Source organism: Neopsephotus bourkii, unplaced genomic scaffold, assembly GCF_033783945.1.
Source record: "Neopsephotus bourkii isolate Nb327-2 ecotype Australia unplaced genomic scaffold, CSIRO-AGI_Nbou_v1 NB_274, whole genome shotgun sequence".
NCBI lineage: Eukaryota > Metazoa > Chordata > Aves > Psittaciformes > Psittacidae > Neopsephotus > Neopsephotus bourkii.
Genome location: NW_026900783.1, coordinates 552,673 through 579,251, shown reverse-complemented (window position 1 = coordinate 579,251; position 26,579 = coordinate 552,673). Strand labels below are relative to the sequence as shown.

General features: G+C 46.2%; 1 protein-coding gene across 1 annotated transcript in view; it reads right to left on the bottom strand.

Moving 5' to 3' along the window:
- Positions 1-19,628, bottom strand: part of PTPRE (protein tyrosine phosphatase receptor type E) — a 101,103-nt gene extending 81,475 nt beyond the window's left edge. Inside the window, exon 1 of the mRNA XM_061346764.1 lies at positions 19,481-19,628. The gene's annotated coding sequence lies outside the window, so the exon portion shown is untranslated. The remainder of the gene's footprint in view (positions 1-19,480) is intronic.
- Between the last annotated feature and the right edge of the window lie 6,951 nt (positions 19,629-26,579).

The following is a 26,579-nucleotide window of genomic DNA, read 5'->3' as shown; positions in this document are numbered from 1 at the left end:
AGGTCTTCCACTGGGTGTCCCCAATTCACCATTAGGGCTTGGAACTAAAGGTCTCAAGGACTCAAGGTCCTTTCCAACCCAAACCGTTCTATGATTCTATGCCTATAAATAAAAGAATAAACTTACAAACACTACTAAAAATAAACAGGAACCTAACCCCAGTAATAGGCTCATTTCTGTCAACAAGGCATTTTTACATGCATTTATCCCATTAAGAGATTGAATTCCTCCATTAAGAGAAAAAAAAAACAACAAATCCCAACCTTGAGGGAAAAAAATCCAAACAACAAGAGGAACAAAAAAGAAGAAAATGGGCAAAACGCCTGGAGAAATGCTGCTTTGATTCTCACACTTGGGAATAAGTGGAAAGCAAAATCCAGCTACCCCCCTTTCTTTTTTTTTTTAATCAAAACATCTTCCATCTCGTGTGCAAATTTCTACAGCTGAGAAAGCATCCGACTCCATCTCCCCAAAGTGGTGTCAGCATGTTTTATGTAAATACGAGTTAACAAGGGATGTGTGCTTGCAGCAGACACGTTAGGGTTGTGCTATAGGAGCTCTGGATTCACCCTCTGTGTTGGTGGAGAAATTGTAATTCTGAAGATAACAGGAGTTCTACACAGAGGACATGGGAGATTCTTTCCTTATTTAAATAGCCCAGATGTGTTTGCTATGGCAGAGTTTCTAAATACCCACGATACATTTGTTAGTGAAGAGTTTTAAACAGCTATTTAACAGATTACCATACGAAGAACTTGATGACTAAGCTTTGCATCAATATGTGGCAATATACATCTTGAGAATAACCTTGTTTTGCAACATCCGTAAGTAAGGATGGGGTTTGACAAGAGGCTTTACTTTACAAAGGATTACTGAGACCTGGGTAACTGTGGCACACAAAGCACAAAGATGACAAGCTCACAGGTGCAAGACTGTGCTCTCAAACAGGGAAAGCAACAAACTAAAGTTGGAACCTTGGGTTACTGGTCAACATCGAGTACCTCTACCCTAAGGGCAGCACTGCTACAGCACCTACTGACACTGCCCAAGGAACGGGCAGCTCCTTCACAGCCTTTACAGAAACATGGTTCCCCCATCAAGTTTCATGCCATGCTAGTAATAACTAGGTTATTACTCTTCCTGTCCAACTTCTTTATTTTTCTCTTCATGGGGTGTCTTTAAGACACTACCACCAGCTGCAATGCAGCCATCTAAATCATCATATAGAATCCCACACTGGTTTGTGTTGGAAGGGAACTTAAAGCTCATCCAGTTCCAACCCCTGCCACGGGCAGGGACACCTTCCCCTAGAGCAGCTTGCTCCAAGCCCCTGTGTCCAACCTGGCCTTGAGCACTGCCAGGGATGGGGCAGCCACAGCTTCTCTGGGCACCCTGTGCCAGCGCCTCAGCACCCTCACAGGGAAGAGCTTCTGCCTAAGAGCTCAGCTCAGTCTCCCCTCAGGCAGGTTCAAGCCATTCCCCTTGGCCTGTCCCTACATCCCTTGTCCCAAGCCCCTCTCCAGGTTTCCTGCAGCCCCTTTAGGCACTGGAGCTGCTCTAAGGTCTCCCCTTCAGGAGCCTTCTCTTCTCCAGGCTGACCCAGCCCAGCTCTCTCAGCCTGGCTCCAGAGCAGAGCTGCTCCAGCCCTCGCAGCATCTCCATGGCCTCCTCTGGACTCATTCCAACAATATATGCATAGGGATCTTCTTTCCAACATAACACTGAAAGGAAGCCCAGCTCACAGCATCAGAAAGCAAGAGCGTAGCTCTTGCATAAATAGAAAACAGCAAGAAAAACAATATCCAAGATCAGAGGCTCCTTTTTATTTTCCCTTTCTTCTGTACTCCTCACCCTCCTTAGCTGAGGACCACCTCAACCGCTTTGCACCATGCCACCACTGGTGATGGGTTAACTGTTTGCTGTAAGCCAGCCCAAGGAGATATTTGGGTTAAAATATATAAATAAATTAGAAAATACAACAGAATGAGCCCTGCAGAAGGAAGCGTCTTCCTTATCTGATTTACAGCCTGCAAATAACATTATACATCCTCATTGAGTGGCAGCTCAGGGGCCTGAATTAGTAACTGAGGACAGGCAGAAAACTATTAACGGATTCTTTGCTGGAAGAAGCCATTCACATAACGACATCAGCCTTCATTCAAGTGAGCTAAACAAGAACACTGCTAGTTCATTCAGTTCAGGCTTCCTCCTCTGTTTAGTTTGTAAGTTCTCCTGTCTAAAAATCCCCTTCACGTAACAGCTCCCCGTGGGCAAAGAGAACATTAACAGGCCTGAAAGACCAACAGCATCCTCCAGAGACTCACAGTGATGCTTTAAAGAGCAGAGACTGGTTCCAAGCCTGTTTTCTGTAACACTGAGGGGATAAATAAAAGCTTTTGCCCTCAGGGAGGAATTCATGTTTGCATTTATACAAAGTTTCCTTCATTTGAAAATAATGGATTTGTCCTACAGACACTTGACCTTTTTGCATGGATGCTGCTACCCAAAGACCTTCTGGTATCTCCCACTATCTGCTTAACGCAGGAGATGAAAACTCAACCTTGTGTGAGTTTCTGCTTATTTCAGCTATTATTCTATGCAATTATCTGAAAATGAATGGTGAACTTCATTCTTCCTTTAGTCATCATTACCACTGGCTCCAGGAGCATGTCAGACGTTCATGCTCGGAGACTGAGTAAACAACTTAAACCCAGATGCAAAACGAAAACCACCGGTGGAAAACGAAAACAGATACATCTCCTTTCAGAAACATGCAGATTTCATAAGGAATCTTTTGCAAGAATACAATGAGGAAGGAGTTCTGCAACTCTAAACTGAACACATAATGAACACCAGTATATTGTCGGAGATGTCCAAGAGCTGCTCTAGGATGAGGATGACAACCACTGGTACAGTGACTCCTGCCACCTCCAGAGGCCCATAGCTTTCAATGCATATATTATGCATGGGGGTTTTTCTGGAGTGAAGTCCACGTATGAGAGGGTTTTAAGTCAAGACGTACACTTGACTCCCTCCCCATGGGCTCTTGTGCTGCCTCAGTCTCTTACACTTCTTATATAGATGAAAGTTATGCCCGGTTTTACATCTCTCTGTGGAGGTTAAAGTGTCCCTACTACAACCACAGTTCCCACAGAGATCTATTTCAGGGGGACACAACACCTCTGTTCTCATCCTTCAATCTAAACTTGAGGGTCCTCAGGAGCTAGGACCAGTTTAGCAGCTTCTCACTAGCTAGACCACAGCATGGAGGAAAACCAAAGAGAACAGCACCACCTCAGCCCAGGGTCTTCAGGAGTTAAACGATGGCACGAATGGTGGAAGATGAGGGCTACTGCCAAGTTGTCATAAACTCCTCTAATTATTACAGATACTTTCTTAATCTTTTTGAGACAATACACAGGATGTCTGAGTCACTGTTACTGATGGCAGCAAATACATCTGTGCACTGAAGGAACGAATTCTCTCTCTTCATTCCTCCTGCGTTTACTATAAGGAGCAGCACCTTTCTGTAGCTCCTCTTCTCCAAAACTTACATTTGCCAATGAGATTTCGTTAGACATGTGGCAAGCTGTGTACATCATAATGTAAAATCATTTTGGCAGCAATTCTTACCTCCTCTTTTAATGGCCATTTCCTATCTGACAACTCTCCTTGTCCCCCTAACAGACACAAAGGGCAGAAGTACCTTCTTATTGCCAGGAATAATCACTTTACATCTCAATCAAAACCATCATCACCAGGCTGGTACTGGAGATACTCTCAAAAATGAGGGACTGTAGTGATAGCACAAGGGGTAAGGGGTTAAAACTTAAACAGGGAAGTTTAGATTGGATATAAGGAAGAAGTTCTTTACTGTGAGGGTGGTGAGGCACTGGAATGGGTTGTCCAGGGAGGCTGTGAATGCTCCATCCCTGGCAGTGTTCAAGGCCAGGTTGGATGAAGCCTTGGGTGCCATGGTTTAGTGTGAGGTGTCCCTCCCCATGGCAGGGGGATTGGAACCGCATGATCTTAAGGTCATTTCCAACCCTGACTATTCTATGAGTCCATGATTCTATAACTACACAGCTCAAAAGGAACAGCACAGAAGGCCACAACATTAGCCCAGGTATCTATCCCTCTTAGTCTCTCAATACCACGCAATGATAAACTCAGTTTGTTCACAAACCATGTATTATCTCACAGTATCAGTAAACTTCTTATTTCAAGGGTACTGAAGCAGAAGTGTTGCTGAAATAGAGTCTGCACAGACCAAGTTGGTTCCTGGCTGGTCCTTGTGGGTTACAGCAACTGTGGTTAACTCAGGCAGAACATGCAATGAATTTGTTCCATTACTTATGCAGAAACACTGCAAAAGGAAAATGAAAAGCAGCAGATTTTCTAAGTGCTAACAGTAAACACGCTATTGAAGACATCAACGGAGAGAAGGTGTCCCCAAAGAGAAGAGCTGAAATGAAGTGTAACATTGCCCAGACACAGCCCACCCACATGCAATAACAACAGCTCAGCACTCCCAGCAAGGAAGTTGTTCCTTCTCTTGTAAAAATAACCCCAGAAAACGCCCCAGATCTGCTAAATTAAACCCAGGCAGCATCAAACCGGAGGGCTGTGCTGAAGTGCTGTCAAACTGCTTCCCTTCAGGCTGGAGGGAGGGATCATTGCCTGCCCCAGCGCATTCAGGTAACAGGTAAGAGCATTTAAACTGAAGTTGTAGCAGACATCTATGGAATAATACCTGCTAATATCATTTAAGGGTGGAAGGAGAACTAGTTTGGATTTGGATCTGCAGACTGCAAGGCCATGACATAGGCCATAATTTTAGTCTGCTCTCCGATCCAGCACTACAAAAGTTCCTCGTTCGTTCAGATACAGAGGATTCTAAAGACTCAGGATCCTGGAATAGTTTGGGCTGCAAAGGAACTTGAAGCCCATCCAGCTCCAACCCCTGCCACAGGCAGGGACCCCTTCTACTGGAGCAGCTTGCTCCAAGCCCCTGTGTCCAACCTGGCCTTGAACACTGCCAGGGATGGGGCAGCCACAGCTTCTCTGGGCACCCTGTGCCAGTGCCTCAGCACCCTCACAGATTAGACATTACAAGGAAATTCCTTCTGATGTCTAATCTAAACCTCCCCTGTTTCAGTTTGAACCCATCACCCCCTGTACCATCACTACAGTCCCTAACAAAGAGCTCCTCCCCAGCATCCTTGCAGGCCCCCTTCAGATACTGGAAGCTGCTCTGAGGTCTCCCTCTTGCTGTGCTATTTATTTGCATAGTTTATTTCCCTTTTCTACTTTCCGCTTTACCTTCTGGCAGTCACTGACACCGAATTTGCTGGCTTGATTTGTGTTGACAATCAATTTTTGGTGCACAGCTACACTGTTCTGCCACTAAGAAAATAACCTGCATAAGAAAAACCAAAACGAGGGGAAGCAGAGACATTCCCACAACAAGGAAGGCTTGCTGCCCACTTGGAATTTTCTTCTATTGCTCAGGATGTCAGGTCAGAAATATTAAAGGCTATTTCAAAATCAAATGCAGTAGTAGAGTCCCAGAGGCCCAATCACAATATCCTTTCCCCATTGTCCTGACTTTGTTTGCTTGGAAACAAAGCACACAAATGATTCCAGCATTCCAGAAACTTTATAAACAGGCAATGCCTTGTTTGCCCATTCTTCCTACAGAAAGACACGACAGTGTGAATGTATTCAATCCTGCTTGCATGCCTTGGGGAAAAACACAAGAAAATGAACTGCTGACAAGCAGTGCCGAAGCATAACAGGCTACAAGGATTTGATACAGAGAAATCTCCTATTTTGACGCCCAACAACACTAGGGAATTGTTGCCATAAACATCATCCTTGCTTAATGACTTAACATTGCTCATAATTTAATTAAACTGGAAAAGAAAACCCAACCAAACCAAAGAAACACCCCAATATCGCTGCTCTAACATTCCTAGGATCCCTATTACTACAGCAACCACCAATCACCACTACTTACTATCCTAGTACAGCTAGAATATAATCATCTATTCACCCTGACCTTGGTATGAAGCTATTATAAGGACACTCTATTTCACAAATATCTTACCAAACAGCCTGTGTTGCAATTAAGCAAGAGTTTCAGTCCTTAAAGACTCAGATCAAAGAGCACTGATGTGATGCAATTGTTTAAATGCTTCCAGGGAGACCTAAAAAGCCAGAAAACAATAAAGATCTAAAAACTTAGAACACACCTGTTGGTTTAAGAGGTTCCTGTGGGAGTTCTTAAACACAGAGCTAGGAATTACACAAATGCCTCTGTGGTTTCTGAGCTTTGATTCTGGTTTTGGCCCTGAAAACTAACAGGGTCTCTTTAATTCCTTTAAAAACTCATTAGATACTGCTCGAGTGCTGCAAATCCCTAAGCAGCAAATGGTGACATGGCACTAATTCTCAGCAAACACAGTACTTTTCTGATATATGTATGATGTATCACTCTAAGCATTGATTTTAGATGCTGAAGCTCAACAAAAACATCCTCTTTCCCTGAACCTGAGATCCCAACATTTTGAAAAGCATTCCATAGACACAATTCATCAATACATATATCATCAAATCACAGAACAGTTAAGGTTGGAAATGACCTTAAGATCATTCAGTTCCAACCCCCTGCTATGGGCAGGAACACCTCACACTAAACCATGGAACAAAAGGCTCTGTCCAACCTGGCCTTGAACAGTGCCAGGGATGGAGCATTCACAACTTCCCTGGGCAACCCATTCCAGTGCCTCACCACTCGCACACTAAAGAATTTCTTCCTTATACCCAATCTAAACTTCCCCTGTTTAAGTTTTAACCCATTACCCCTTGTCCTGTCACTACAGTCCCTAATGAACTGTATTATGATCAATACAGTATTTTTTTTAATAAAGAAAGACCAATACTACAAGAAATCCTTAAGAAAAGCATTACATCCTTCTAATCTAATAAGATTAGGAATAAGAAATAAAAAGCCTTACTTCTGACAAAGATGAACATATTTAGTACACAACCAGAAGCCCAGACATTAAAAAGTTGGTATCACCTGCCTTTGGCTCACAGAAGAAGGGACTTCCCTACACTCCAGTCTTGCCGGTGACAGGATGAAACAAACCGGTGCTGAACACAGTCATTTTTCCCCTCTGGCTTTGTTGCTTCTGTTGCTTTCCCGAGGACAATTCTAGTTTCTATGCAGAGATAAAGATTGCTGTCAACCCCTTGAATCGGGCACCATGAATAGCTGCAGTGTTCGGCGCTGTGTGACGAGCGAGCTCCAGAGCCGGTCCTGGTGCCCAACACAATGGGTATTTGTGGTTCCTGAAGTCAGGGCTGAGCAGCAGCCTACCAGACATCAACAGATGTGCTGTATCACCTCCGGTGAAAAATGCTCAAAAGAAAGACAAGATTTCTCTAAAATTCCAGCTTTTGCCTTTCATTCTTGTGTTTCGAAGCAAGTTCCAATAGCTACCATCAAAGCTGTAGAATGCCTTGAGATGAAAGGCAATCAGGAAATGTGCCTACCCAAGCAAAAGCTACAGCACAGCCAGATTCATTAAAAAAATTAATGAGGGCAGGTCTTGCTATTACAACACTTTTTATGACAAAGGCTTTAGTTCACATAAGGATAAGGGAGAAACTCTTTACTATGAAGGTGGTGGGATATTGGAACAGGTTGCCCAAAGAAGTTATAGACGTCTCATCCCTGGCAGTGTTCAGGACCAGGTTGGATGAGGCTTGGAGCAAGCTGCTCTAGTGGAAGGTGTCCCTGCCAGTGGCAGGGGTTGGAACTGGATGAGCTTTAAGGTCCTTTCCAACACAAACTATGCTGGGACTCTGTGATTTGGATTTAGATTCTTCTTACTCAAGCCCATCACCCTTGCCAGCTGTAACTTCTGTCCTCTACATGGTTATACCAAGAAGGTGATAACCAGAGTCATGAACCTGAAAGCTCACTTCCACCTTTCCAACCCCGTCCCCTACATGGGTTTTTCATAAGCTTACCCATTTGCCACTCAATCCAGGCACTACCACAGCTCTCACTTGCATTCATGTTTCTCTGCTCTCTTCACCTTGCCTTTCCCCACACTGTTACCTCAACCCCGGGAGCTAAACACCAACAGGCTAAAGTTGCACTTCAAATCAAACCTTAAAAATCACATCTTGCCTTATTCCCATTCAAACTGTCCATGTACTCTGCCTACCAATATTTCATCAGGTGATCACAGTCATTCATATAGAAGAAATAACACATTAAAAACAAGCCAACCGTATCGTGGGCTGCATCAAAAGGAGCGTGACCAGCAGGTTGAAGGAGGTGATCCTGCCCCTCTGCTCTGCTCTCGTGAGACCTCACCTGGAGCATTGTGTGCAGTTCTGGTGTCCTCAACATAAAAAGGACATGGAACTGTTGGAACAAGTCCAGAGGAGGCCACCAGCATGATCAGGGGACTGGAGCACTTCCCATATGAAGACAGGCTGATAAAGTTGGGGCGGTTCAGCCTGGAGAAGAGAAGGCTGCGTGGAGACCTCAGAGCAGCCTTCCAGTATCTGAAGGGGGGCTATAGGGGTGCTGGGGATGGACTCTTCATTAGGGACTGTAGTGATAGGACAAGGGGTAATGGGTTAAAACTGAAACAGGGGAAGTTTAGATTGGATCTAAGGAGGAAATTCTTTCCTGTGAGGGTGGTGAGGCACTGGAATGGGTTGTCCAGGGAGGTTGTGAATGCTCCATCCCTGGCAGTGTTCAAGGCCAGGTTGGACGAGGACTTGGGTGATATGGTTTAGCGTGAGGTGTCCCTGCCCATGGCAGGGGGGTTGGAACTTGATGGTCTTAAGGTCCTTTCCAACCCTAACTATTCTATGATTTTAGTGAATTTTCTCTTGTTTTTTTAATGATAAGAACCATTCCCTACACATGTATAGACCCAGATATATGAAATAAGCATTACCCAACACTGGAAATCGACCATTTAATCTCCCCATGCTACCTTCCTTCATCAGAGAGGAAGGAAAAGCATCTTGAGACAAGAAGTGACCTCAATGCTGGGAAGAAGCCCACAGGTTGTCCACATTATCCCACAGACAACTGACTCTAACTAGATGATCTTTAAGGTCCCTTCTAATCCGAACCATTCCATGATTCTATAACTAAAGACAGCGCTTAAGTAATCGAGCCTGCTAGTTTAGGGGTACAGTGCTGGGGAGTGCACATACCCAAGTTTATAAACTGACAAATACCATATTTCCAGTAATACTAAAATAGCAATGTATCTAGGTTACTAGAAACTTTAATTACGTGACATTCACAAGTAATTTCCCTTGGAAAACAGATGAATACATTAAATTAGTCTTGGGGAAAAAAAACACAATTAAATGGGACATTTGAGGTTGGGAATTATATTACCAGCAGCACACCTGATACACAGATAGAAACTCCACCAACCCAAATAGCTGGACCAAGTCCCAAGCACAGGAAAATAATACAAGTTCACATCCACACGCTATGTATAGAGACTATTTCTTTGAGGGGCTGCAGGGCATCTTTCATTCTTCTGGTTATAAGAATACAAAGACTACTGGGAAGAACACAAAATCCCATCTCTGATTTTAAGTCTGATGCTCTGTGTGCGAGGAACTGTGATGCAGCACCTATTCTCCACTGAACTTCAATTTGTCCCTATACTTCACAGAATCCCAACCTGGTTTGTGTTGGAAGGGACCTTAAAGCTCATCCAGTTCCAATCCCCTAAGGCAGGCAGGGACACCTTCCACTACAGCAGCTTGCTCCAAGCCCCTGTGTCCAACCTGGCCTTGAACACTGCCAGGGATGGGGCAGCCACAGCTTCATAGGGGAGCATATGAACCTAAGCATTAAAGTGCAATTAAAATGACATCAAATTCTTTGCAGGACAGGTCTTTAAGAGGTTTGCTCTTTTTCCAAGTTTTTAAATGTAAAACACAAACATTGTCCATAAAGATACTTTAACAAAAGGAATGACTTCGGAGTGACCCTACCACGAATTGTATTAACAGGTATCAATATTAACACATCCCACTGCTCTGTGGTCTTACAGACCCTGAGTCCTCACCCTCTATTTCTTGGCTATAACAAAGCACACATACAGAAAGCAGGAACTGAGGATATGCTGCTTTCTGCAACACAGCCACTTGAATACACTTGTAAACCACACAAACCACACTAGGCCCTTACTTTATGGTTGCTACAAAGCGGTGTTTCCCTTATTTGCCATGCAACTGTTATTACTTAGCACTACAGTGAAAACGAGAGCACAGCTTCCAGGCTGAAGGTATTTTGGGGAAGTAACTGTCACCCCTCGGAGTGACTCACAGCTTCAGCTATGTGTTTGCAAAGCAGCTTAATAAAACCCAGACCTGGTGGATTCAGTCAGTGATGAGGGTATTACTTACTTGGATGCAATAAGGGTCGAGAGCAGCGGGATGGAGCACTGGCAATGCTCCTGCAGGAATGGCCACACACCAACACTAGGAAACACTCGAGCACATTGAGCAACGTGTTCAAAGGATGAGCAAAATCCAGCAACTTTTCAAGATGGCTTTGTATAACAACATCACCATTTAAGGCACGACAAATGGGAATGGCTTTAAAGTGAAAGAGGAGAGATTTAGGTTAGGCATAAGGGAGAAATTCTTCACTGCAAAGGTGGTGGGACACTGGCACAGGGTGCCCAGAGAAGCTGTGGCTGCCCCATCCCTGGCAGTGCTCAAGGCCAGGTTGGACACAGGGGCTTGGAGCAAGCTGCTCCAGTGGAAGGTGTCCCTGCCAGTGGCAGGGGTTGGAACTGGATGAGCTTTAAGGTCCCTTCCAACCCAAACCATTCCAGGATTCTATGATACGATGGTAAAATCTGCCCAAAACAGCACTGTATAAACACGGGGCTGTGTAGCAGCACAGGACAACAGCACACTTCATGTTCAGCTATAAGAAAATGGGACAGGCTGGATGTTTTGAAGGAGATTACATTTAGAAGAAGCCATTATAATGAATATCTATTTGAAATAGATGTAAGCTCACGTATGAAGGCAAAACATCCTCAAACATACAAGACACCTCTGAATACTGACACACAGCTGTGAATGGATTTCTAGCCAAAAACCTGCTAAACCAGTGCCTCCCCCCTCTCCCCGGCCCCTCGACAGCTGGCATACTCCTGCAAGCTGCTGTCCAGCAGGATAGTTCCTTCCTTTCCCACGCTCCGGAGCCGGTTCCGATTACAGCTCCCAGCGATGGCAGCATCCCATGGGACAGGCGGCTGCAGCCCAGCTTTCGGAGCACGGCGCCCTGGGGACCACAGCTCGGGGATGCTCCATCCATCTTCTGAGTCCAAGAAAACTGCACAAACTGCCCTTAAAGAACATCTTCGGTGTCAAAGCATCCCGCATAGTGTTAACTACTTAAAACATCAGCGCAGTATGGATCACAAGGGCATGCTAGAGATAACCTGCAGTGATTTCCATGCTCCATCCTCTCATCCATCTGACAGTCCCTGCATTTCATTTCTCTTTTCTACAACACCAAAAGGACCAGAAGGTGCCTCCACTTGCAATGGAGGCTGGCAGCTATGAAATTATCAACTGAAGTCAAATATCATCTAGAAAGGGGAATGCCCTAAAGAAGCATTATATCATATATTATATTATATCAGCATAGATAATCTTTAAGGTCCCATCCAAACTATTCCATGATTATCAGGAAACAGCTGGGTTCAAGCTGTTTCCAACTCTGCCAACAGAGCTTTCACAAGGTTTTCTCTCCTAAGATATGAGAGATGCCACAAAGGCTCAATCACTGTAGGATCTTTTCTTGCCATTTCCTTACAGCAAAACCAACACGAGGAATATAGACATTACAGCTGCTACAACTGATGTGAAAGAGCCTTGTAAGCAAGGAAGGACTGAGTACCAACACCAGCACAAATTACCTAAAAGATACTGTGCATATTTAACCTGCTAAGATTCATTATATATACAATACATATATATTTAAATACAACATCACCAGAGGATAAAGCTGTATGCAGACCTGCTGGTGGGGCATACTACTACTGAGGCACAAGATGTTAAATGCACACAGAGCTGCACTAGAGAAAACATGTAATCTCTTTTAGAAGGCATTAAGCTCGCATTTTAATGACTAAACTGCTATAGGAGGGCCTATAGACATCTAAAACACTGTTTACAGAGAAAGCTTTGAGGGTTCAGTGATTTTCCATGGAAATTATTCAAGCTTCTTCCTCTGAAGATGCTGGTAAACGAGGCCGTATTTCAAGTTCGATGTAGTACAGTGATTCCCAGCTCCTTCAGTACAAATTACAACTCAATCAAGTTACACAGAACTTCTAAATGATGTCTGCAGTTCACTAGCCAAAGTATTAAAACAAGAAACAGTGAAGAATTTGGCTGGCACACGCTCTGTACATCACTGCGTATCCCATGCCCGTGTCATGCTCAAGAGGGATTTACAGTGCCATAGGAGCAGGTCTCCTGGAAAAATCTCACATTCTGGCAGTCCCAATAGTCTTAACATCACATTTTCCTAAATCTGAATCTCATCGCTTAAACAAAGTCATGCAAATAGGCCATTATTTAAATACAGATCCCTGTTTCCACTTTTCCCTTTCCTCCCCACCTTCCTAGATGTACATGTCACTAAAGCCTCCTCTCCCCTTAATCCTGTCAGGAACCAGAGAGGTGCTGAGCTGGGAGGACAGCCTGTGAGAAACAGATCAGCATTTAGCACTATATCCGTGGCCTTGAAATGTGCCCTCAGGTGGGTTCTTAATTTGGCTTTTCAGGATTGATGGGCACACATGTCATTTAAAAGCAATTTGGAGCAGCAGCAGTTTGACTTGGAATTAATGAGCTTTTGGCAACTGCAAACAAGACGATAAGCAAACCCATTTGAACTCATGCCTACATTTAACAGGAAGAGCATCATTTTAACTTGGTTACATACAAAGGCTTTTCTTCTGCAATATAGGAAAGGGATTTTTCCACAATCTTGCTCTCAGTAGCAACCTGCTAACTCTCCCCAATTGTAATGGATCAGTAGAAACAAAGGCAGCAGGTAAATTAATAGCATTGAGTAACTAAATGTTTTACGTGATCGTGTGCAGTATGACTGAATACATTCATGAAACCCAAACCTAAAGTAAAATAACCTCAGAAAGCACCTGAGAAATCCAAACACAGAATATGGGACATAAACATAATTCATTGCTTGCTTGAATCAACAGCCCGCTACTCATGGTAAATCACAGCACTGTAGTTCAAGCAATAATCTGTGTATCACGGCAGACACTGAGGCTAGGAATGCAAAGATAAATAATCCTCAAAGGACAAAGAGAAAACACGACAAGATTGAAGGGCTAAAGCCAATTAAAGGGGGATTTACTAAAAGAAACAGCAAGCAAGGTGAAGGCAGGTTAATAGATACATCTGTGTTGGACATGATTTTTGCTTGTTTATCCTTTAATTTGCACTGTTAGTTTGGAAATCAGTTGAGAAACAGCTACAGGTAAAGAAATCTGCATGTTTAGCAATAAAATCTGTTAGGAGGAAAACAGATTTCAATATGCATTGAAAGGTTCACACTCTTCTAACCACAATCTTATAGCATCAGATGTCGAAAAACTGCAACTGAAGCTCACCAGTGAGAGCAGACCGAGCACTGCTCAAGCAAGTGACACAAGACAGTATCCAAGTAAGTCCTGGTAAATTCTCTGCAGATTTTGCACACAGATATGCTCACAGATTGCCATATTATACCAAAAGTAAGCTAGAAGACAGAAAGGTGGGTTAAAAAAGTGAATTGCTCTTCTAAGAAACAAATTAAAATGCATCCCCTGTAATAGTGAAAACTGAACACTGAAGCAAAAGAATTAACAGCTCTTGGTGAGAAAACAGTTACAGATCCTTTAAAATACACCGAAAATCAGAGGGTCTTTAGCCCCAAATTCTCATTGTTGCCTTCAGGTCGTGATGATGTGGGCTTTCTGCCATTCACCAGAGTTATCTTTTGTTTCTGATTAAAAGTTTCATTAAAAAGACCAAGGTATAAAAAGATGTATTTGTTACAGGTAACGAATATACAGATAACAAATTATGGGGACAAATGCCGAGAGAGACGAAAACAGAATGAGCCTCATTGAGTGTGGTCCCAACCTGGGAACACATAGAAAAGACCCCAGCAGACCAAGGGGACCATCACCTTTAGTTTGCAAGACCAGAGGCCGGAGAAGTACTAGCTCTGTACAACCAACCAAGTTATTCTGTCCTTATTACAATCCACATTACACCACATCCATAGGGAAGAGATGTTTTAAGCATCACGCTCCCACAATTCGTCTCAGTCTGGTTGTGCTGGCCAATAATCAAGATCACTCTTCTAGTCTTCCATCAGCCCCATACAAGGGGCACCATCATCAGTGACAGCAGCACTGCGTTTTCATTAAGCTTTCTCTCAAAGTCATTTCAGATGACGGAGATATTGATCTTCCTGAAGAGGAAGGAAACGCAACACACAGCAGTTAAAGAAACACCCAGCCATTGGGAAACCTGAAACTGACGGGTCTCAAAAGGGCAAGATCTTGCTGTGATGTCTCCATATGAACATGGAGCACATATTTCACTCTGAATTACCCTCGATTGAAGCCAGAGCAACAAAACTTAGGGGTAAGTGGAGACCTCTTAGTTCATCTACCCTTGCTGTGGTAGAAAGGTTTATCCTCCAGCTAATTATTTATCTAATTCTTATTAGCTAATTATGTTGGCCTGATTTTCTGTAAGTGACACAACTAAAAAGCTTTTCACTTGCTTCCTGTGTATACATCTGCTATTTGCTGCTTCTTCAGAACTCATAGCACTATTGACCCCAATGTCTTTTTGAGACTGAATTATTCCTGGTGATTCTGTGGCTGCCCCATCCCTGGCAGTGCTCAAGGCCAGGTTGGACACAGGGGCTTGGAGCAAGCTGCTCTAGTGGAAGGTGTCACTGCCCGTGGCAGGGGTTGGAGCTGGAGGAGCTTTAAGGTCCCTTCCAACCCAAACCATCCTATGATTCTGTTCTATGAAAAAGGGCATTTTTAGGTCTTCACTGTTCAACAGAAGGTGGACTCAGGGGGGAGTGGACTGGGCTGTGCAGAGGCAGCTCCCCCATGCCCGACATCCATAGGTACCAGGACACCCTTTCCACAAGAGCACTAGTTCCCTCCAGTGAGGAGGGCAAACAGCAGCCTCCAATGCTGCACTTGTTCAGGGAGCTGCTCCACTGGAGATGATCATCTGTCTGCCTTACAGAGGAGCAAAAATGAGGGACTGTAGTGACAGCACAAGGGGTAACGGGTTCAAACTGAAACAGGGCAAGTTTAGATTGGATCTAAGGAAGAAGTTCTTTAGTGTGAGGGTGCTGAGGCACTGGAATGGGTTGCCCAGGGAGGTTGTGAATGCTCCATCCCTGGCAGTGTTCAAGGCCAGGCTGGACAAAGCCTTGTGTGCCATGATTCAGTGTGAGGTGTCCCTGCCCATGGCAGCGGGGTTGGAACTGGATGATCTTAAGGTCCTTTCCAACCCGAACTATTCTATGGTTCTAAAAATCTGAGCACACCACAGTCAAAACACCATCCAACAGCATCCCCCTCTCCTGTCAATCCTTCCAGTTCCCAGAGGCATCCTCTGCAGGCAGCAGACAGGAATAGACACACGAAAGGACATCATTGATGGAATTACTGTACCTGCAGTAAGCAGAGTGAATTCAGGAGGACAATGCTGTGCACATGCCTTAAAAATTAGCTCCATGTTGTTCATACTTCAAAAATAAACCCTGTGCTTCTCCTATCTCTGTACTATCAGTGTCTCATTTCAGCTCTGGCTTATACAAGTTTTCCTGTCTGTTGTAGGCATTTATTTAAAAGGATATCTACATTACAGAAAGAAGTTTGAAGTACAGCCAATATTAAATATGAACCTTCACAGCACTCGGGATGGATCACACAAAACCTATTGCTATCAGACAGGATGAGGACTACACCTGGATGAGACCTGGTGCAGAAGGGCACAGGCGACAACAAGAAGATAAGATTACAGTTCAAGAGGATGTGGAAAGCCTGCACAGAGCAGCCTCGTGGATACAGCCTCCTTCCATTCAGCTTGAATTCTGCTGCACCACACTGCAAATCAGTTAAGGCAATATCCGAATCATTCCCTAAGACAGCTCTCAACCCATAAAACAGGCATCACATACAGGGTACCCATAAACGATGCTCCACAAAGAATACATTATTAAAGAGGTCTAAATTATGTATCAGTTCAATTTACAATACTTTGATCATGGGGCACCAAATCGTGTTTAAGGTTACAAGGGGATTCTGCTTTCATTAATATTGTATCAGGAAATCAGTAATAAAATGCCTACCAAGAAACAAAGAGCTGCTCACCGTGGGCATTGCAACAGCAGCCCTCAGGTTCAGCTCTTCCACAGCCACTTCCCAGGACACAAGGATGCGGGGCTGGAAAGCCACAGCATCCCAGTGTGCACAGGACATGGAGAAAGGAACCAGGTTCTAGTGTGTATATATTATTCCCTGAGAACACCATATTGAGGACAGGAACATTTAGGGACAGGCCAAGGGGAATGGCTTGAACCTGCCCAAGGGGAGACTGAGCTGAGCTCTTAGGCAGAAGCTCTTCCCTGTGAGGGTGCTGAGGCGCTGGCACAGGGTGCCCAGAGAAGCTGTGGCTGCCCCATCCCTGACAGTGCTCAAGGCCAGGTTGGACACAGGGGCTTGGAGCAAGCTGCTCCAGTGGAAGGGGTCCCTGCCTGTGGCAGGGGTTGGAGCTGGGTGAGCTTTAACGTCCCTTCCAACCCAAACCAGGCTGGGATTCTGTGATCCTTCCTACACTATGCATACAGGAATACAAACCCCAAAGTGGTTATTTCCAAGCTCAAGCATGACAATTGCAGTACCAGGCCTTCCATTTTTAAACAACCAGCAATTTCCTTGACAGCTTTTCACCTACTTTGCACCACGCTTGCTAATCCCAACAAAACCCCTGAGAGTGCTTCACACCTCTCAGCAAACTCAAGACACGTAACTGCATACTCAGCAACATCCTCAGCTTGAACCCTATTGCCATGCACCACATGAAAATCAAACTGCATTTTAGTGTGAGGTGTCCCTGCCCATGGCAGGGGGGGTTTAGAACTTGATGATCTTAAGACCCTTTCCAACCCTAACCTTTTATTCTATGGTCCTATCACCCTGCCAAAACAAGAGGCATGACCATGGGTTTGTTCCACAGAGCACAGGTCCCTGCTGCTTTCCCTGTTCTCTAGGCAGGAACAAGAGCCCAGCCTGCTCCACACACAGACCAGCCACCACCGCTCAGCCAGTCCCTCCTACCAAACCCCCAACACCAAAGAGCACCTTCTAGATGCTTTTACCCATTTACCTTTCAGCTGCTGTTGCTGAGGAATTGTCAGGGTCCTTCCAGATACATTCACCTTCTGTTTCTATATAAAGGCAGGTTTTTCCTACTAAAGCATCTTCTTCATTCATTGCTGATGGCCTTTGAGTGCTCTGATACCACCTACAGGCACAGGATCTCCAGCTGGTGTTAAGCCCTGCATAAATCTGTGCCAAACCCTACACTGGAAATGAAGACTGAAATACGGTATCACATTTACAAATGACAGTACCATTCAGAGGAGGCACAGACACCATCCTCAGCTTCTCCACATAACTGAACAACTTCTCCCGCAGAGCCTCCCACTCCTCCAGCGCAGGGTGGACTGTGCTCACATCAGTACATTCAGTATTCCTCTGTGGTCTGCGTCCCACACAGCATTCAACACATGCTCTTGTTCTTCAGTAGGACTGCCTAGCCCTGAGATCCTGACCCAATTTACACGACAACATCAAACAGCAAGTAGTGTGTACACACATGAAAGCTGCAGGGGACTTGTGACAAGGGCCTGTAGGGACAGGCCAAGGGGAATGGCTTGAACCTGCCCGAGGGGAGACTGAGCTGAGCTCTTAGGCAGAAGCTCTTCCCTGTGAGGGTGCTGAGGCGCTGGCACAGGGTGCCCAGAGAAGCTGTGGCTGCCCCATCCCTGGCAGTGCTCAAGGCCAGGTTGGACACAGGGGCTTGGAGCAAGCTGCTCTAGTGGAAGGGGTCCCTGACTGTGGAAGTGAATTGGAACTGGATGAGCTTTAAGGTCCTTTCCATCCCAAACCAGTCTGAGATTCTATAATTAAATGCATTTAAGGAATACAGAATACACGAGCCGAAGCACAGCAAGCCAGGATGGCTGCTGTAACACAGCTCCTATGTAATTCTTTCATTTGTGACCAAAGACAGCACAAACTAAAGCAACCAGACACTACACCCACACCATTTCTTCCTCACATTTTCCCTTCTCCCCCATTTCTAAACCAACTGCTTGCCTCAGTTCAGAAAACAATCATCTGCAGCTTAACTCCCTTCACACCCTCCCCAGTGCAGAGCCCCAGCACACATCCACATCCACACCAGCACAGCCCCCTGTACCCACAGACCTCAGCTGCACAATCTCTGCTGCTCCCACCTCCATCCTTACCCCCTTTCTCTCTCAGGGCACACGTGCTCCCACCCCAAGCACAAAGCAATGCAGGCTGCCCCCCCCAGCAGCAATTAGAGACCGTTACCCCCATTAGGGACTCCTCACCCACCTCCAGTGAGAACAACACATGGACCACCTGCATCACTGCATATCAACACTTGGACAATTCCACTTGTTACTCATCAGAGCAAACTGGGAACATAACACACCTCCTGGATGAGTAGAGCCCATTACATCCATATAAAAATCTCTTTTAAATGACACCAAGTTTCCAGCTGAACGTCACTGATTTTCATCAACAGTTACTTTCCTTTCCCCAGCCCCACAGCACAACATGCACTGAACATCCCCATGCACACCACAAGTATTTTTCAACTCCCAACCTCTTCATTTCCACTTCCCAAGTTTTCTCATAATGCTTATAACATCTTCGCAAAAGAACCCCACTAAGCAACACCATTTCCTTCAGCCCAGTGGTCCGTACCATACAAACCAGACCCAGGCAGTGGTTTAGAGGCTACACAGCTTAACACACAGCACATCCCCTTGCTCTATGGAAACAAGCCACAAGGAGAGGAACCTCAGCGGAAAATCAAACACAAGAGATGCCCTTTCCCATTCAAAAGCACTGCTCAGTCACAGGGCAGGTACCCATTCACCCTTTGGATAACCACAGTTAAAGGGCAAGAATACAATGATGGGAGAGAGTTAGAAGTTGTCTTTACATTACTCTTGTGAGGTTTGTCATTATTTTTCTCAGTATTTTAGACAAAACCATAAGCAGGAGGGATTAAAACACAGTACCTTTGTTTCTGGAAGTAATAAATGTGATCTTTTCCATGAAAGCCTCATTTGACGTCTCCCCGTCAGCCTGCATAAAGGAAAACACAAAGTTCCTCACCAGCTGCAAGGTTTACACCCACCTCCACACAACCAGGGGCTTCTCCCTTGCCAGCAGCATCCCTGATACCGGTCCCTCCGCTGACCCCCTTCCTCTAGGCACCATCTGATGCCAAATCACAGCCTTTGCCAGGCAGCAGCCGCGATGCTGGTGATGTGAACCAGCCAACCACTATCAAACCACCCTGATCAACAGCAAGTGGCAGCACATGGGTTTCACACAGCGTTACCCTTGCCTAAGGGAGGGTAAAAGAGTTTGCGCGCAGCCACATCACCCCCTGGGTCATTACTGCTGTATGTCTGAATTCCTAATGCACCCACAGCCCCCTTTGCCCCTGGACGAGCTGGATGAACACGGCACGGATACGCTAACGGGGGATAAATGGGTTTTTAAAGCTAAAGTTCGTACCCCAGCCCCATCCCAGGAGCCGGGAATGAGCCTGCACAGCCCGGACACCCACTTGGATGGTGCGCAGGGGAGTAAACAGCGATGCCCGAAGGGAGGCAGCAGTACCTGGCCGCTCCCCAGTATTATCGCGGGTGGGTCCCGCATCACCCAACTCCCCCCCCCCCTCCCTCTACCACAACCCGCAGCCATGAGGCTCCCACCGCCCGCCTCACCCCAGCACCGGCGTCCCCACCGGGGGCGGTAATTCCCGAGCACGGGCATCCCGTGGAGAAAGGGACACGCGTGCAAGGGCGAGCGCAGCAGCGGGGACCGGCACCGGGAAGCTCGCAAACACCCGGGGCGGCTCGGCCGGGTGGAGACCGGGAACAAGGAAGGGGAGAGGGAGGACAGGGAAGAGGAGGAGGAGGACGGGGCTCCCCCCGCACCTGCGCTGCCCGCCCCGGTCCCCACCGGCAGCACCAGCCCCGGCACTGCAGCATCCCCCGCCCGAGCGGCCCCGCAGCCGCTGCCCCGCGGGTCCCGCTCCCCGGCCCCGCTCACCTCGGCGGCTCGGCCCCTGGCTCCCCGCGCAGGGGCGGGCGGGCCGCGGGACGCAGGCGGTGCGGGGCGGCGGCCGGGCCGGGCAGGAAACCTCCGTCCTCCTCCTCCTCCTCCTCCGCCCGCTCCCGGGCGCCGCGGCGGCGGGCGCGGAGCCGCCTGGCGGACACCGGCGGTATCGCAGCGGAGGGGACCGGCGCTCGGAGCCTGCCCGGGGCGCGGCAGGGACGCGCGCTGGAGTCAGAGCTGGTGGTGCCCGGGCAGGTCGGGAGTGTGTCGGCTCTTCCGGCGCTGGGGATGTGCGGGAACAGGAGGGTTTGAAGCGTAGAATCGATTCAACCAGGTTGGGAAAGAGCTTCGAGCTCATCAAGTCCAACCATTCCCCAGCACGAGTGGTGCGCACTGAGACCCACCACTAACCCATGGCACTGAGGGCCTTGTCTACACGGTGTGTGAACACTTGCAGGGACTCCAGCACTGCCCTGGGCAGCCTGTTCCAATGCCTGAGCACCCTTTGGGGAAGACATCTGAAGGTGAATAAGGATGCTGGAGAGGGGCTCTTCATCAGGGACTGTAGCGATAGGACAAGGGGTGATGGGTTCAAACTGAAACAGGGGAAGTTTAGATTGGATATAAGGCACAAGCTGTTCCCTGTGAGGGTGCTGAGGCGCTGGCACAGGGTGCCCAGAGAAGCTGTGGCTGCCCCATCCCTGGCAGTGCTCAAGGCCAGGTTGGACACAGGGGCTTGGAGCAAGCTGCTCTAGTGGAAGGGGTCCCTGCCCGTGGTTGGGGTTAGAGATGGATGAGCTTTAAGGCCCCTTCCAACCCAAACCAGGCTGGGATTCCATATGTTGCTTTAGATGGCTGCATTGCAGAGCGGAGCTGAACAAGAGAAGTCTGAAGCCTTTGGCATCCACCTTTTCCCTTCAGGAAACCTCTGCAGCATCTCGGGCTGCACGGGGCAATGAACCGGGACGGTGAAACTCAGAATAGAAACGCCAGGCTGAAAAGTAGGGCAGGGAGGAGGGGATTACTGAGGAAAGGCAAGAATCAGGGCGCCTGAATGTTGCTTCCTTTTGTCTCCAGTCCCCTGGATTCCTCCTCTTGCAAAATAAGAGACTTCTATCTGCAAGAATCTCTCCTCCAGGAGAGATGGAATGGTTTGTGTTGGAAGGGGCCTTAAAGCTCCTCCAGCTCCAACCCTCACACCACCAGCAGGGACCCCTTCCACTGGAGCAGCTTGCTCCAAGCCCCTGTGTCCAACCTGGCCTTGAACACTGCCAGGGATGGGGCAGCCACAGCTTCTCTGGGCACCCTGTGCCAGCGCCTCAGCACCCTCACAGGGAAGAGCTTCTGCCTAAGAGCTCAGCTCAGTCTCCCCTCTGGCAGGTTCAAGCCATTCCCCTTGGCCTGTCCCTACAGGCCCTTGTCCCAAGCCCCTCTCCAGGTTTCCTGTAGGTGAAGAAGTACCATGGCTCCTAAATTAGTCAGGAGAAAGGAATGTGAAGCCGCTTCCAAAGACAATGAACGTTATATAATTATTAATGCCTTACTGGGAGGGGAAAGAGGTTTTCCATGGGTAAGGGGAGAACCTATAGAAATTGCACAACCATGAATTAAAGTTGGAAAAAAACTTCATCCAACCTTTCTCGCTCCAGCATCCCATGCTTGTGGCCAAAATACCACCACTGACACAGCATGACAGAAATGGAGCCTTGCTGCTCCACCTCAGTGGTCCCAGCCCTGCTTCCTTGCATCATCCAGGCTACTTCTAAGCCCAGGTTTACACAGTGGATGCGTTTTAGGATACACTGATGAGCTGGAGCCAGCAAGAATGAGTAAGCCCAAAGCTGAGTCAATCTTCAGTTGCTGGCTATAGGAAAACATCATATGATGCTCCGATATAGTGCTTCATCCACAGAACTACATCACTGCTCCACAAAGTCTAGGAGCAAGGGATCTGTAGAATGGGGCATCTTTAAACCCACCTTCAGTGCTCTCCAGGCAAGGTCTGAAGAGAATTTATGCTGGTAAGAAAGGGGAGAGGATGAAAGACGAAGCTGCTGTGGGATTTGAAGCAATTTAGCTCTATTGACAGAGCTTACCGGCTTCATCAGGAAATAAATCTAAGCAATTGGAGGACTGAAAGGCTGTAGCAAGAACAAGATAATAGCGGGTAGATGTCTGCGTGTGGAGCCCAGCAGAGCTCCAGCAGCAGCTTCTCTGTGTCTGTCTCTCATCCCGCTGGTCCTCTGTCTTTTCCTCTCACCCCATCACAAATCAAACCCATTCTCAGAAATGTCAGCTCTTTGGCAACTGTTTCACCCTTGCTTCCCGTTTGCCAGGGATGCTGCGGGGCTTCTGACAGCTCCTGGGGAGACCCAGCACCTGCACCCCAGGATTCACACTGTGGAAGTTACGTTCTTCCAGCAAAAGATGTGGAATCCTAGAATCCCAGCCTGGTTTGTGTTGGAAGGGACCTTAAAGCTCACCCAGCTCCAACCCCTGCGGACCCCTTCCACTGGAGCAGCTTGCTCCAAGCCCTGTGTCCAACCTGGCCTTGAGCATTGCCAGGGATGGGGCCTTTACTGCTTCTTTGGGCACCTCTTCCATGGCCTCACCATCCTAAGAGGGAAGAACTTCTTTCTTATCATATATTAATATATAGATAATTATATATATATTTACTTCTCTCTGTACATACCTGTTAACCCAAAAGGCAATGCATGGTCCCAGCCTTGAGAGAAAGGACTTCAAGGAGGAGAACCTATAGTGTTATTAAAGCATATGACACTGAGTATAACCTCCTAGTTTCCTTCACTTAAACAACAGCTCTCCAAATACTGGCAAAGCTCCCCCATTTGCTGAGAAATGGCCACTACACCCTTGTCAGCATCCTGGTGGATCTGCCTCTTTATTCTAGAACGCAAGCTGTGAATGTACTAAAGAAGTCAGAAAATCAGAGCACAGCAAATAACAGCTACAGACCCCTGATTTCTGTAACTGCAAACATATCTCAGCCTAAAAATACAGGATATACTCTAATTTAAAGTGCAGATAATTGGGCAAATACATGGGAACACGTAACATCCCACCAGTAGCTAATTTAACAACTTCAAAGCAGTGTTTGTCAAAGATTTCTATGTATGAAATCTAAAATGATGAGTATCTAGGAACATATTTAAGTACTCAAGACTACACATCTCTATAATTGTTGCAGAAGTTGCATTAAGTGGAAGCCTGCCCGGCCAGCGCTTCCCTCCATCCTCACTTTAGTGTTTGCTCTAAACATTACAAACCTTGGAGCAGCTTCAAAGCCCCATTTCAGTAAATTGAAAGCATTGCATAGGCACTATTTTCTCCTTCTTACAAAGCCAGAAAGCTTTTGCTTCCCACTCTTCAATACCCTATTCTTGACCACTCAACTCGCACTATTATTATTCCATGAGTAACAGCAGCTTTTTAATGGGAAAACACATTATTTTAAGGTTCTGCAAGTCATCTTTTGGGATGTGGGAAAACCCTTGGACCTATTAGAGGCTTTAGTGGAGCTGTTGTTGTGGCAACTGGAGGCACTGACTTTGGGGTTAAAGAAAAGTGGAAAACACCTTCGTACCTCCTTTGAAAACCCATTTTACCAGCATGGCTATGTTGTTCTGTGTAAAGCCGCAGGTATTTTACAGTCTGGAAATGGAGAAGAACAGGAGGAACGGGAAGTCAGTGTGCTGCCAGTGTATGGCTCTCCTTTCTGTGCCTTGTATGTGTTGGATAGGAAGTTCTAGAAGGTAAATGTTCCAATGGAAGAACTGATTTCTTATCAACACTTAATGCTGGCTAATTTCCTAACCTCAAAACCTTTGGGTAAAGGGCTGCCCCTGCATCTCCTCCACTTGCCATTCCCATTAGGGCAAGTGAAGGAGATGCTGAACGTGGCTTTTCCTCCTCTACCAAGACCAGGCAAATTTGGCCATGAGCTCTTCAGGTATCTGAGTCCAGAACACAGTTGTATTGTAAATATATTCTGAAGTGGCACAGGTTGTGCCTCAAGGCACCAGCTGAAGTATTCAGATGGTAGGAAGGAGGAATGCTCTTGCAGCTTTACAACAGTGTGTTGCTCATTGTACTTGCATTGATACCAGTGTGGTGGCTTTGGGATCTTCCACATTTTTACCTTTCAAGGTGAAAAGCAGCAGTCTCTGTTCCCACTGCTGCTCAGGTGAGGATGATGTTTCGGAAGGGCAGCACAATATTCCAGCTGTCACTCCAGTACCAACCAGCGTAAGAGCTCAGGAATCAATAACTATCTAGCGACTGAGTTCTCAGCTGAGAAGATTCAGTCGTTTTCTGGGAAGGAATCCAAGCAACATTGAAAATGTGTTTGGTTTTTCTTTCAGTAGTGCTGCTCTGAAGGAGAAGAATGAAAGCAGAAGATGGAACAGTACAAATCCATCCCCCAGCAGCACTGGGTACGGGTACACAAACATCACTGCGATCACATCCCTCGCAGTTTCCCAAACAGCTCTTGCAGTAGTTTTGCAGTTCAGTTGAGCTGCACATTTTTCACCTCCAGCTACATAAAATTCATGATGCTTTATCCTGTTCCCCTCACCCAGTCCCAAAAGGCATAAATGAATCCATATTTCTGCCACCTCTCAGAATGCTGTCTGCAAAGCCACCCAGAGGGGGAAAAAAAAATAAAAATCAATCTCCTTCTTAGTATTCCATACTACATTTATAACAATTTGTTTCAATTACAATTTATCTATCTTAAAAGGCACAGAGGCAATGCTGGTTGTGCATGGCCTGATCCCACAGTGTTGCTCATACATCTGTCTTGCGGGTGGAGTTATTGACTCCTTTTGGGGCCAAGTGCAGCTCAAGGGTCTTTCCATCTCAGAGCCTGAGCTCCCCTGCAATTAGACATGGAAAATGGAAACTAAAAAGGATGTGAAAGCTTTGGTCAAGCGTGCTTTTCCTGCAAACAAACCCTTGGAACCTGTCTGCTGCAGAGAGGAGATGGCATCCCTTGGGAGGTGGCATCCATCAGGAGACGGCATCCTTTAGGAGGCTGCATCCATCAGAAGCTGTAGGCAAAGCTCACTATGTGGTATTTTTTTCACATGTAAGAATGTGTTCATAATGTAGACAAATAAATGTATATGAAAAGTTTGCAATTAAATGCTTTCATTTTATATTTTTACATATTGGGTTGCTTAAAGCAAACTAACTTGCATATAAACAGAAGAGAAATGCTCACTTACTCTGCCTTTAAACACACAGGGAGATATGTAACTTTATATAGCAAAGGATTCCAAATCTCTCTGCTGTCCATCTGATTCATAACAAAGTACTCTGATTGTTCTGTCTGACTTGTGCAGGGCTGAGTCTGTATTAGCAGGGGCAGAGTTGGTAAGGTGCTCATCAAGAAGGAACCCAATCTCTTCTCTTTTCTCTCAAGTGATGAGGTCTGTCATGTCAAGCCACAATTTTCATTACAAGTTATATGATGCTTCTTTAGGTGGCTGTGGGAAAAAGACACAAGGAATCAAAATCACACCATCAGCAGAGAATGGATTAACTTCAAGGTGACAGGGAAGAAAAAGGCAAATTATGGTTTTATTTGTAGAGTGTCTCCTGAGTTTTTGATTTGAGACACAAAAAATTTGAGCTGAATCACTGAAAACTGAGTATAATTGAAAAAGATTGCTTAGAAAGGAACTACAGGCTGTCCACTACAGCTCTTGGTCTGTTATTTAGTGGTTTAAAAGGTCTGGGTGCTCAGTTCATTTAAATTGGGTTCTCTCAACTCTGCAGGACCACTAAGCAGCAGCTGAAAACTTATTCCTTCAAAGTTAGTAACAGGTAAGTCATCTTAAATATATATATTTTTAAACATATAGTTCTTAAATCTGTCTATTTTTAAATGTATTTCATGGGGACAAGTAGCACAGCTGATGGCACAGGGCTGATTGATAGCAGGTTTTACTTCAGTTTATATCCATGGACTATAAATAGATGGACTGTGCTCTTTGTGTGCAACTAAACAGTGAATGGAAC